The sequence below is a fragment of the Plectropomus leopardus genome, chromosome 6, assembly GCF_008729295.1.
Source record: "Plectropomus leopardus isolate mb chromosome 6, YSFRI_Pleo_2.0, whole genome shotgun sequence".
Classification (NCBI taxonomy): Eukaryota; Metazoa; Chordata; class Actinopteri; order Perciformes; family Serranidae; genus Plectropomus; species Plectropomus leopardus.
The window spans coordinates 17,324,866-17,338,944 of record NC_056468.1 but is presented as its reverse complement, the minus strand read 5'-3'; the positions used below and the strand labels follow the sequence as shown (position 1 = coordinate 17,338,944).

General features: G+C 42.9%; 1 protein-coding gene across 1 annotated transcript in view; it reads right to left on the bottom strand.

The window, feature by feature from the left end:
• Positions 1 to 14,079, bottom strand: part of setbp1 (SET binding protein 1) — a 40,113-nt gene that overhangs the window by 17,175 nt on the left and 8,859 nt on the right. The window lies entirely within an intron of this gene.

The following is a 14,079-nucleotide window of genomic DNA, read 5'->3' as shown; positions in this document are numbered from 1 at the left end:
GCTCAGACGTAGATGACTCAATCTGAACAAAAGCCAGTGATTGGCTGAACCGAAGCATGTTATTACGGTGCAATTGGAGGTTTTCACCCGCTCAGTAATGACAGACACATTTACATGCTACACAAAGTATACATCTAATCCCCGCTATTAGCATTAATGTTGTGTGTGCCGGCATATGTGTGTCCTACTTGTGAATAGCGCTAAGAGAGTTTTTTCATAGTGATTATTACAGCGATTATGTGCCAATTGTCCCTTTCATGGACGAACCTCCAGTGACAGCATTATGCATTTCACTCAGCACAAAGAAAATATACACAAGCAGAGAGACAGGCCACACACACACACACACACACACACACACATAAACACACTTTCTCTCTTTATGGGAAAGCATAAGAACAAATCTAATGCAGGTTGACAGACAGAATACTGTTTAATCAGTGCAAATATTGGGAGAAGTAAATAACGAACCTATATACACGTGCACGACAGACGAACGAGTTGTTCACAGTGCTCTGTGCACCATATGACCCAATTGTACCACTTCTGTACAACAGGAAACAATTAACAGCCAATGAGCTGCTCTAAATCCTAAGGGATGGCTTCCTGTGTGGAATGATGGGTAATTCAAGACAGGAGCTGCACAGAGATTAAACACTTCCTCTCTGGCAAACTGTGGTCTGTAACAGCGAAGCCCCACTCACTGATTAGTTATTTAGAAATAATGCACCCTAACGCATTGTTGTCTAATTACTGAGGCAATAGCCTACAAAACAAGAGACTATTACATTACATCTATTTCTGTACATATTTGGGTGATAAAAACTTAAGTAATGGTGTCTCCTTATCAGGCAATGCTCTGTTATACCAAATATTAAAAATTCAAAATCACTTTTTTATTATCCAATTTGATAAGGAAAGGCAAAGGAAATAATACATAGTCACACTGGACTGTGCTGCTGAAAATGATCAATTCATTAATCAATTCTTGCATGCCTCCAATGAAAGAATAATCCACGAATAAGAGGGCACGTTTAACAGCAGGAAAACTAAATCAAAACAACAGTTTACAAACTTTCACGCAACTCGCACAGTATAGTCCAGCTCTTATATATCCAGTCGTATGCTCGGTACTTCCAAACAGACAACGCTTTCTGTCGGGGACACGAAAAGTGAAACTACTATGCTCACTCAAACTACTCTCCATTGACGAAAATCGCAATTTGTTGGGCTTCAGGAGCTGATAAGCATTTTTCACTATTTTATGATATTTTATATAGACTGAAAAAAATAATTACATAACAGTTATTTAATTACAATTATATTAATCGTGTAGCATAACATTAATCAACAGATTAATGGGTAATAAAATGAAATAACCATTATTTGCAGCACTACTGAAGAGCCAATTGTTTTCCATCAAGTGCTGCTTACAAACAGTAGCTGACAGACGAATTACTACGTCTTGAAGAATAACTCTTGAGGCTGCACTTCAAGTTTAAAGCTCATAAAGTAACACTTTCATTGCTTTGTCTACATATTTCTGTGAATATATCAAGACCTCAGATGATCCCCAGCTTGCAAGAGAGAGAGTTATTAAAGAGCCACTTTATGACATCCTCAGTGACAGGGAGAATGGGCAAAGTGAGACACAATAGTCTTAACCAATCAGACTGCCCGCCTCCCCTCAGGCCCCCTCGCACCAACAATAACGCCTTTGTATGAGGCTGCACTCCACTCGCGCGTTCACACACACAGACACACACACAGAGACCAAAGCATGGCATCCTGCACTTTCTCAGACAGTCACAAAGGGAGGCGGGAGAAGCAGCGTACATCTAGATCTGCATCAGTGCAAACAAAACTAGAATTAGAGTGTGTGTCTTTTAGCTAACAACCTGGCTGTGTGTGTGTGTGTGTGTGTATGTGTGTGTGGGGCTGTGTGTTTCCTTCCAGGCCTGGGCACATGACTGCAGCTGCCCCCTCGCTCCCTTGTCTAAACCAGCACCCCTCCTTGTAGTAGGTGAGAGGTCACACGGAGTGGCATTCCTCTCGGTCTGAGAGCGAGCGAGCATTACGCCGAGCAGAGGGGGCAGAGGGAGAGAGAGAGCAGGGCAGAAAACACAAGGGGGCAAAAACGCAACAGAGCAGGGCAGGTAAAAGATGAGGAGCGCAGGGCATTCGGGAGTGTGTATGTGTGTGTGCATGTGAGCATATGTGTGTGTGTGTGTGTGTGTGTGTGTGTGTTGAAATGGACCACTAAACAGAAGACCCTTGTGGCTCTTCCCTGCTTCATAAACACAGCTGTTTGTTTAGTCTGAGCCGTCCCGAGGGATGGACACACAGACAGAAGGACAGACAGACACATTTATATCATTTATTCATGTCCGCATCCATACTTAAAAGACAACGAGCATAAATAAACAGCAGAACTACAGACGGATTATTTTACAAAGCCTGGTACAAAGACATGAAAAGCAGCGGAGAACTGGGCAGAGTGACACACACAAACACACAATGTCTGAAAAGCCCCGGCTTAGAGGCTTTTTAATGATTTGCATCATTACATTTTTTAATGTGAAAATGTTTTACACCACATAGTGTTCTAAAACCAACTAATCAAAAATGTTGTTTAAGAATACTGTCATGCCAATAAAGCCGGTGACAGCCTGTAAAAAAGATTTTTGGACACCACCTCTCCACTGTCATCTCTCTGGCTTTCAGAAACACACACACAGCGACACACACCCCTTCTGACAGGCGAGTCCCGGACAGCTGATGGGGCCATCAGATTTCACTGACAAACACACTTACGCTTCAAGTGAGACACAGTGAAAGTCAATACTCTGCGCCTGCTTCTCCTTTCCTTTGACTCCAATCATCCCCTCTGCTTCCCTCCCTGCACCGAACATCACCCTCGATCCCTGCCGGACCTCCTCTCAAAACCACATAATACAAACTCCTCCTTGCGTGCACAAACATACACACATGTATGCACACACACATACACACACATGCACACTGACTAACCACAGAGGCAGAGGCATGATGGAGCCACACTAACAAAGCGGCCACCAGGAACACATGAGTCTGTGACTCAACATCATCCCTGACCGCAGAGGACATCAAACATGGCCGCCCTCCAGATAATCCCACAGTTATGTGAGTCACAGTCAACCGCTATCCAAAACCCAATTCAGGCCTGTGTATGTTTTTTTTTATAGTCTACACTTAAATTGATGTTGCCTTGTCAAACCCTTGAGTACTTGGATTTTGTCTTTTGTTTTTTCCTTAATATTTCTAATTAATATCTATTTTTTTATTTTCAATGATTATTTTGGCTTCTAATAATTATGATAACTGAGATAAAACATTAATGTACCGCTTTTGCCTGTCCCTAAAAGCATCTGCAATTATCATTCAAAAAGGGAAACTGGAAGATCAACAAGACGAATTCAAGACGGTACTTAGCCAGTCACACAAACAGGTCAGAACCGCTTCTGATAAAACGTTCAATGGCTAACAAAAAACCCTTACCTAATATAGCAAGTTTGTTGCAATCTCAAGTCCTATTGACTTTAGCTGATTGGTTGTTTTCCTCACTTCCCTTTCTTTTCTTCTGTATCGAGCAGAACAGCCAATCAAGTGATTTTATTTACTGATGCGTTTTGCCATCACTAACGCCCTGACGGAAATTAAACATGCTGAATCAGCCAATGAAAAAGCAGACAAGCGCCAATGATGTTGGACACACTGCAAAAACCAGGGCGACAAACACTCACCAAAGGCCCGACACTGACCGTCAGTCACGCATTTGCTTAATGTTTCAGTGCCCTTAGCCAGACTGGGGCATCTTTCATACTCCTCAAGCCTGTTTTTCAATTGAATTATACATAAAATATATTGTATTTAAAGTTTAAGAAAATCCAGTGATAAAAGAACAAGGTTGTTTTTTTGTTGTTGTTGTTTTAAAAAAGTTCAATAAATGCTTTGTATTTCTAAAGTCAATGACTAATGGTGTTAAAATGCAATCTCAATATTTACCAAAATACTTTGTCATGATTTTTGCCATAATCGAGCAGCCCAAGTTGGAAGATGACTTAGTCTTCTTTTTACTACACAAAGTCTGTTTTGTATTATTTTAGCTGTTGCTGTGAAAAAGAAAGCATCCTAAAAATCTTGAAAAATTGTGATTCTTCTGAACTAAAACATGACTTACTGGCAAAGTATTGGTTGCCATTGTTAAATGTCTTCATGTTCATTGGTAGCTGCTCCCCAACTGAGCCAACTGAGCCAGTGGCATTTCTTTAAGTGCAAGTGGCTGCTTCAGATCTTCATTAAAATGTAACTTGAGCTAGACGGGCTATTATATTCTGCCTACATCTGCCTGAAGAGGAACAGCAACCCACTGGGACTGGACACAATAGTGAATGAATAGGGCTTGACCTTTGGGACAGATTGGGAAGATGGTATGTGTGTGTCTGATTGAGAAATTAGCTACAGTTCCAACCAAATGGTCAGCACAAACACACGCACATACACACTCACATAGAGACCAAATCCAGCCCTGAGGGTAAGAAAGCAAAGGCCAGACTCCAGTTGTCTCAACCCTGACCCACACACACAAACAAACAATACAGCACACACACACACACACACACACACACACACACATGGAGACACACACATGGAAGCTAACACAACTGTGGAGTCCAGCTATCACCTCGACTTTTGAATGTCCGGCAGGGTCAAAGTTCATCTCTTCTTCTGCCAGCCGCCAGCGTCTCTTTGTGTAACTGTGTGTGTCTGTGTGTGTGCATGTGCTCACTAGGAGTGACCTTGCAGAGTCATTCATTGTGGATACACTGCAGCACCAGCACTACTGCAGAGCTGATTAGGGAGCAATCTTGCTTAGTGTAATGTAGAGTGTGTGTATATTTGTGTGTGTGTGCGTATGTGTGTGTCTTTGGTGGGAGAACGACGGATGAACAGATTGTGTTTTGTCTGGACTTTCTTCAGGTTTGAGAGATACTCAAGAGCAGATCAGAGGTTAGATGCGAGGAGGTGTGTGTGTGTGTGTGTGTGTGTGTGTGAGTGTGTGTGTCAGTGTGGGTGTCGGTGTGTGTTTCAAGTGTGTACAGGGTGTGTATGGGGGTCAGACACAGATGGACAGCTGGTGTTTCAGCGGTGCTAAATCACTCACCCCTCCCCAGCATGCAAGCACACACACACACACACACACACACACACACACACACACACACACAAACATACACATGTCCCATCCCCCATCGACCACAGGGAAACGCCCCTTAAAGCATTCCCAGCTCTTACTCTCAAAAGCTCTTTTTACACAGAGAGCACGCTGTGGGGCTGCTAAGAAGTCATTTTTACACCGAACCAAACAACAGCGGCATGATGCCATCCCTTCTCTGTGATTAATTTAGACAGCATGCCAGCATTGTGGAAACAAAAGAGTGATGAGTATGACATGTAACACAACAGCATCGGCCTCTATAGTGCAACATATAACATACATATCGGCAACGCTTTCTGAACAATAACAATGGCATAACATGGCAATAATAATCATTTACGTCCCTGTAACGTGGCGGCTAGTTTTGTCCTCTGCTCCCGTACCTCATTATTTTCCCAATATGCAGACATTGTTGGCCCCTGTTCTTCTTTGAGGTAGCTGCTAACTGCTAATGGCTTCTTTTAAAATCTACCGCAGCAGGTCGCACACATAACATGTTGTCAAAACGTCACATCCTTGCTGCCAATCACCCTGCCTCCCGCCTGTCCCTTTTACAGACAAGTCAATTCGACACTGTTGCTACCTCTGTTGCCAACTTAAAGACAGGACAGCTCTCTCTTTTTCCGTAGTTGTACCTTATGTACAGAATGGCAACATGAAATAAAGGTATGATATATCTGCCTTGAACTGGCAGTGTTAACGAGGTTTATGGGCTTATTTATACTCCCTTTAAATACAAGATACATCTACTTTAAAACGTTGTAAACGTCACTGTCCTCATACTTTCTTGGGTCCTTTGTAATGGCATAGATGCAGCCAATAGAGGTTGTTTACAGCAATTTATGGCAATAATACAGTGTTTCTTCTGCGTCCTTAAGCTTTTAGAAAACACAAATACATATGAAATAAACACAGAGTAGAGACACAAGGCTCCATCCATGTCCATTACGTGTCTAACGTTGTTTTTGGCTGCTGCTCCTCTTCTTTGAGGTAGCTGCTAACTGCTACTTGCTACTTTTAAAATCTCCAGGCGGTGGGTTGCAGACATAACATGTCGTCAAACATGCCGGCTGTTCCTTTTACACAGTCCTTGACTTGGCACTGTTACTACCGCTGATCCTGGCTTAAAGGTGAGACAACGCTGTCCCCCATTCTGCAATTGAAGCTTTAATAAAGAACAGCAAGGTGGCATAGAGGCGTGATATTCTTGCCATTAGTAGGCAGTGTAAAAAGGGCTTAAGACTGCACACTAAGGACACACACACACACACACACACACACACACACACACACACACTAAAATAAAGCCTAGTTATTTTTGCAGTGATGACAGACACCAAAAAAGTCTAATATGACAGTTTGGTCAGGTCATATTAGAGGTGATCATTTCATGATCATACACTTTCATAAATCAGTCAAGGATTGCTCTCTGTGGGTTAGTACAGAGCTTCACACACACACACACACACACACACACACACGCGCTCTTATTTTATGAGCTCATCAAGTCCCTCAGGTCACCAACCGCCATCTCAGCCAGGGATAAAAAAACTCACATCAAAAGGCTAACCATTTCACACACACGCATGTGCACGCAGAGCATGCGCACACACTTGGCGTGGCAACTGTGGCAGCATTAATTTCCTTGTGAATGCACTTGACTAACACATAATAATCCCAAACACTGCTGGGAGACCACCAAGCAGCAACACACACACACACAGCCAGGGGGACCACCAAGCAGAGGGGCTGTCAAGACAAGATAAGTGTGTGTCTAGCGTTAGGGTTTCGTATACACCCACTACTACTACTACACACACACACACACACACACACACACACACACACACACACACACACGTGCGCATATACAACAACAACACACAGCCTGGCCTGGACTCCTGGAAAAGCTCTGGCTTATCTCTCCCCACAGATAGTGAAATGGATTAAGAGCCACATTTGGCACGTCCAGAGAACTGGACAGATAACCAGGAAAACACTCTCTCTAACTGCAATCACTGCTCAACATGATTTGTGTGTGTGTGTGTGTGTGTGTGTGTGTCTGTGTGTGTATGAGAGAGAAAGAAAGGGAGTGGATGCATTTTAGCTTGCGTATGCTCCCCCATGTGTAGGCATTGGATCGATAACTGTGTGTCTATGTGTGTGTCTGGAGGAGTGATGCAGTGGTTGACCCGGGACCCAATCCGTTAGAACACACGCATTCATCTTCCAAACACACACAGCGTGCCCAGACAAAGAGCTGTGTGTGAGGGGACGTTCAGCATGTGTGTGATGTCAGCTGGAGACAGAGAAGGGGAGCCCATCATATCCCGTTTATGTGTGTGTGTGGGTCTGTCCCCTGACACAAGGCGCCTGCTCATTGACCTCCCTGGTTATAGATGCCCGCTATGAAGATGATAGGTGGGTGAGATTCCCTTTAAGACCTGGAAACTACATCTTCTTATGTTTTCTTCAGTGCTTCTGAGTTTGAACCCACTCCGTCGTTCACTCATTCACTAAGCTCTACATAAAAATGGACACTAATAGCGCACTCTATCCTGAATAGTAAATTGAGATTTCGGACATTTATGAATCGCTGTTTTTCTGTGTCATCGCTGGCAGCTTTAGAGCAGTCATTTTTGCATCTATAGAACACAACTTATTGCAATATGGGATCGTCCACACTATGGACGCTACTTTTCTTTCTACTGTGGGAATTTTTAAGGGTACTACATCCTATATACATACATTTACAGTCAGCATTTGCACACTCAAATAAAATGATGAGGGGAAATAAAGAGCACCATGGTAAATGGGGAGGGCTGGGCAATATATTAATATATCGATATCATGATCAGAGTGTTCTAGCTGTTTCCACCAATCACTTTTGGAAAAGTTTACTTAGACTGTATGTAACCTGTACCTAAACTGTGGATCTGTTTGTGCTTCCACTGCAGAGAGTGCACATAATGATGGTGGGGTTGTTTCTAGATAATAATACTCATGTCACTACTCCAGTCAGCTCTTGCTATATTTCCTCTTTCCTCTCACCAACAATGCCTGCACCTCGTCGACTGTCCATGAAATGACAGGTCTGCAAACTTTTTATTTTATCTTATGTCTGTGTCCCTTTTTTATCATTCTGTGTTCCGTCTCTAAATTTGGACATTTCGGTGGGTTTGTGAATATAGCACAGGTCATCATGAGATCTTTTTTTCCCCTCAGCATTAGTTTGAGGACTGAGACGCACGATGGATAGTTGCAGTAAAGTTTCATTTTCACTGCACCTGGTGTTCTGCTTTTCCGTCTGTGCCTGTGCACTCCCAGTGTCGTGCAATCAGTAACCGAACTTAAGGCGTAAATATTTCAACAGTGCAACTAAGGAACAGTCCAGCTCCAAAAATATAATACCAATACGTGGTGGGAGATGTTTGAATTGTGACGTGACAATTTTTTAGCTCTGCTTTTTAGTATCAGTTTAGTTTGTGAGGTACCTCAACAGAGGGGTGATGAAAACTACAACTCTGGAAATGGAACAGCTTTATTATTGGTACCATCTACAACTTTCAATAATGGGAACACAAAAGTAGCAGTTCTCATTTGTAACCGGACTGAACCGGACTAGTTGGTCGAATCAAGGCTTTATTTGCCTATACCTGCTTAGTCATTATATCTACATTACTCATGACTATTTATAAAAAATGTAATTGTGTGAATATTTTGTGAAAGCACTCACAGTCAACCCTACAATGACATTTTAATAGCAATATTTAGGTACCGAAAACTGCCAACGTGGCTGCAGTTCTTATATGACTGTTACAACCTGACCGAATCATATCGCAGATTTCGGTGCCTGATTTCAGTGCCAAATTGTGTGAGAAGCGAAACAGAGAGCGAGTGAGAAAGATAGAGTGAGCAAGCGCGTGCATGTGTGTGTGTCGGTGACAGTGAGACTGCAGCGAGCGAAGCAGAGTTTGAAGTTAAGAGGCAGTTCAGCGTGTGAACAGCTCAAGCTGTTTGTCAGTGAATAAATGATACAACTTCTCAAGACATCAGCCAAGCTCCTGTGTCTTGCTTGTCACCTGCTTATTAGAGTGAAGAAGGTTTGCACTGAAGTTAGCAAGCAAAGTTAGCCTCCCAGGCTCCCTTAAGGTGGACTGTTAAGGTGGACCAGCGGTTCTCATTGTAGTGACAGTCTCAGTTAAGCCTAAACAGACAATGACTTGTTTTGCTGATAGTGGTCCTGTAACTGTTGGTGTTACATTTTTGTGGTTGGGTTCAGTTTTATTTAGAAGGTGAATTAATTAATAATGCTTTGTATTTATCCATATTTATATACTTAAGTATACTTTAAACTGTGAAATATACTGTAAAAATTTCAAGTTTAAATTTTCCTTTGCGATTTAAAAAAAACAAAAAAACAACAAAACTGTTCCTCAGTGTAGTTAACTGTTTTGTCGGTTTCTTGATTCAGGCACCACTTAGGCACTGGTAGTGATTTAAGAGCATCTTTTTAGTACCGGTATTGGAAAGAAACCCAAAAAACACCCAACCTTATCAATATTGAGGAATTCAGTCAAAAATATGTGATTTTCTTCATTTGCCAGTAGGGTGTGATTTCAGATGCAGCCTGTGCTTCAATCTATATTATTTCTTATGCAAGCACCAATTCTGCCTTGCCTCTGCTGTTGAATTAGTCAGTTGTGAACATTAACATAACCCATATCTGCATGTTTTGGTGTTTATTCTGCTTTTTGCCTGCTGCGTCTGGTTACTATTTGATGCTGGAACATGTTAGTTTTGATATGAGTAACAGAAAGTTTCACCTTCTAGTAGGTCGGAGAAGAGAAGTTTTGACAGAAGATCCACAAAAGACGGAGAGGCTGCCAACGCTGTCTTACTATGCGTTGTTCTGCATGTTTGCCTACTTATCTGTCTGTCTCTCCCCTTCTCTGTCTATTAGAGTCAAATCTCTGTCTTAATGGGCATCTATTGTATCCTGCCTCTCCCCCTCCTCTATTCACCACACTACCACACGCACATACACACTCCCTCTGAGGGGGCCCCTTAACCAGGCTCTCCATATGCCTGACCCCCACCTCCTCTCTCCTCCTCCTCCTCTTTCCACAACCCCCTTTTCCTCTCCCCATCTCCTGCTCACACTCTGGCTTCTGCTCTGTTGCTGCCGCTGCTGCTGCTGCCCCACGCTGCCATCTGCTACAAGACAACAGAGGGTGAAAGAAGGGAGGAAGAGGGAGAAAGGAGTGGAGAGTGAAAAGAGGAAGACGTGAGGGAAGAAAAGCGGAGAAAGAGGGACAGATAAAAGATAAAGAGAGAAAGAGGGAAAGAGTAGATGTGGATACAATACAGCAGAGAGCAGAGAGGCTGTCCATCTGCTCCCCCTCTTGCCTCCCCTCCCCTCCTGACACACAGCCTCACACACACCACAAAGAGAGTATTTAACCTCAACACACACACACACACACACACACACACACACACACACACACACACACACACACGAGAGGGAGACAGAGAGACAGAAAGCGGCCCAGCCTCTCTCTTTAACCCGTTCCTCTCCAGTGAGCCTGCCTGTATTACACCCTTGGGGTGGCAGGTGATGGGTGGATGGAGGGAAAGGATGTAGGGAGGTGGGGGAGTAGGGGGGTTGGAGGGAAGGGGGATGGGGGTGTGTGATTGAGGGACGCAGTGTAGGGGATGAAGGATTGAAACTGATCTGAATCAACACCAACACATCCTCCACTCCCCTCCCCTCCCTAAAACCTCAAATCTCAATAGAGACCAGCTTGCTACCCCTGTCACTATGACAACCTCTGTCAATCATACTGTAGCAGCGGGTTTCCAAATGGGGACCGATGGTGCTGGATTAGGAATGGCTGCCCAAATTTTAGAGTGCAGCTTGCTCAGCTTGCTCATGGATTTAAAAACATTTTTTAGTGGTAAACACCTCTTTTTGATAGAATTTATTCACAGAAATGCGACAGCAGGTCAGATATAGTCTACTCTGTGGTGAGAGTACACATCCTGCAGACGACTGGCTGAAATTGTGTTCTGTGGATGACGTCAAAATCTGCAGATGACAAAGCAACACCCACATGCTTTCTTTCCAATTTAGTTGCAATTTTGTATTTGAGTCACCACCACCAGACTCTAAGCACAAGGTGACAGATTGAGGTGGTGATTTCAGCCAGTGTTCCAGTTAAAAAAAAAACGACACCATACATGTAGAGCAGCCGTTTCCAACCTTTAAGACTTATCAACATATTTCCAACCACTTTTCACCACTTGCAAATGCCTACTAGTTTTCACCAGTTTAACAAAAACAAGTTTTCCTTGCTTTACTTCACTATAATTATCTAGTAATTCATTAAGAAAATGATTAGCAGAAAAACCTTGTGTAGCAGAATCATATTTCTTCTCTGCCTTGCCTGTGAATTATCTTAGGACACCTTCAAATCTGTCTTTCAACTCCTTTTTTGGGTTCCCAGCCACAAGTTGGGAAACTACATTAAATACCCTACTTAGCTACTGCATCAAACTATACCCCCTAATAAGCATATTCAGGATATGAAAGGCACTATGTAGAAAGCTACTGGTCTCATGGCAAATAGCAGCATGGCCAAAGTGTTGCAGGATGTGTGTGCTGTCATCAGTGCTAGTGCTGTTAACTAAAATTTGATATGAGCTGTTACCATCAGGCAGAGGCTACAGGGTGCCAGACCTCCAAAATCAGTATTGCTCTGTTGAACAAACTGTGAAGAAACTGTGTAAAATAACTGATCCTCTGTGTGCGAGGATGCAGCACCTTACGATATGTAGAGCACTTTAATGTCAGTGTCAGTGTTTTTGTTTTTTGGTGTTGTCGTTGGTGTTATAATAGTTGTCTATTTATTAATCTGACGATTGCTGTACTCAATGAATTACCAAAAACACAAATAAATATTCATATATTAAAAGTAAGTTATTTCCGTAGACAACTCTGCAGTTTAATGTGGAAGTAAGTGCTAAAATATATTTCACTTTATGTGTGCACCTTCCCCATGTGCGGCCATCAACCATATGCTGGTGGGTGTACATTTCAGAGGGGACGTAGGGCACGCCCCCAATATTTAGAACATGTACATTTGTCCCCCTTCAATAAAAACATGACAGCAGGGAAAAAAAGCATTTAAAACATAAATTATTCTGCAATAGGCCCAAAATATTGCAAAATAATTCAACAGATTGTAGGAGATTCAGTGTTTGTTGCTTAAAATTTTCTGGCAGAGGACCCCAAGACCCCTTGTTTCATGTGTGTCTCACGTGTTGAAACAAAACCTTTGCTCTTTTATGCTGGCTCCCTAATTTGGCACTCAGTCAGCTGCTCAAAACTTTGAGCACCCATGATGTTAAGTATGTACAAAACATCTGTATATAGCTGGTTTAACACAGGTAGCTGATCTGAGAGGGTGAGCAGCATGCAGCCTCTAATTGTCTGGCAACTGTATTTCCTCTCATTTACTGATTTTAGAGACCATGTCTTTAAACAATTAGACAATTTTCTGTGTAAAAGAGGTGTTTTTAAATGGCTGGTTATGTACAAATTTCCCTTATTTAAAACAGCTCCTGGATAATGCTGTTTTTTTGTGTGTTTTTTTTAATAACCGCCCACAGTTATTTTTTTGGCTGCATCAGACCCCTCTTGAACACAGACATAGAGCAGAGATAAATCTGACCATGCAATTACCTCATGACCCCCTTGAATTGGAGTTAAAACAACAAGACTGAAGCACAACAGAACAAAACGAGGCCCAGCATCATGTTGACAACATGACGCCTCCGCTCCTGCTGGGCCTGTCGAGCTCAGTGACACCGAGATGGCTGTCAGGTTTGGACACACACACCATTGTGTAGGTAAACACACGCTACAAACACTAGATTCCCCCAAGGACCTGTACGTACACAGTGTCACACACACCGAGCACCAGTGTAGTGAGTAAAGGGTGTGATGGAGGAGGAGGGGGATGAAGGGGCGTGACCCACAAGAGCTGATTTCATTAAAGCCGAGGAGAGGAGAGGAGACAGGAAAGGTCTCTGTGTATATGACCACAAATGGAGAGAGCAGACAGCAGCTGTCACTTGCTTATGTCAGCCCTATTCTCAGCTCTTATGTGAGTGTGTATGTTGTGTGCTTGTGTGTCTGTGTGTGTGTGTGTGTGTGTGTGTGTCACTTTGTGATCTCAGCTAGCCATGACTGGTTTCAATTACACAGCAAACTTTGACCCTGTGTAACCAAGCAGGGAAACGAGCTACTGAGAGAGAGAGAGCGAGAGAGAGAGAGAGGTACATATAGTGGAGCATGTGAGAAAATGAGCGGTTGAGGTAGAAAGATGAGTTTTTTCACTCAGTGAAAAACTCAAACTTGTAAAAAACAAACTGTACAACCAGTGGTGTAGTGGTGGTTGATGAGACAGGTGTGCTACCAAGGAGGAAGTGGGTATACTCTTACAGATTTAGTGTATCCCACAGCATTAGGGTGCACGTGTAGCTGTGGCGACAGGGGTGTAACAACAACAGCAAACTTTTCTTTTTTTTTTTTTTTTTAAATGCGTGTCATTTTGTATTATTCTGTGTCAAAATTCTGAGGTTTTTAGTGGGTCCGTAAATGCTAGACAGGCAGACCTCTCCATGAGTTCTCTTTTTCTTCAGGAGCACTTTGGTACTCGCAGTGTGGATAATTGATTTGTTGGTGCATTCAGAGCTGATCAGATCAGATCGATGGATGATAGGAGCAGCTGCTGTGAGTGACAGCAAATTGTTAG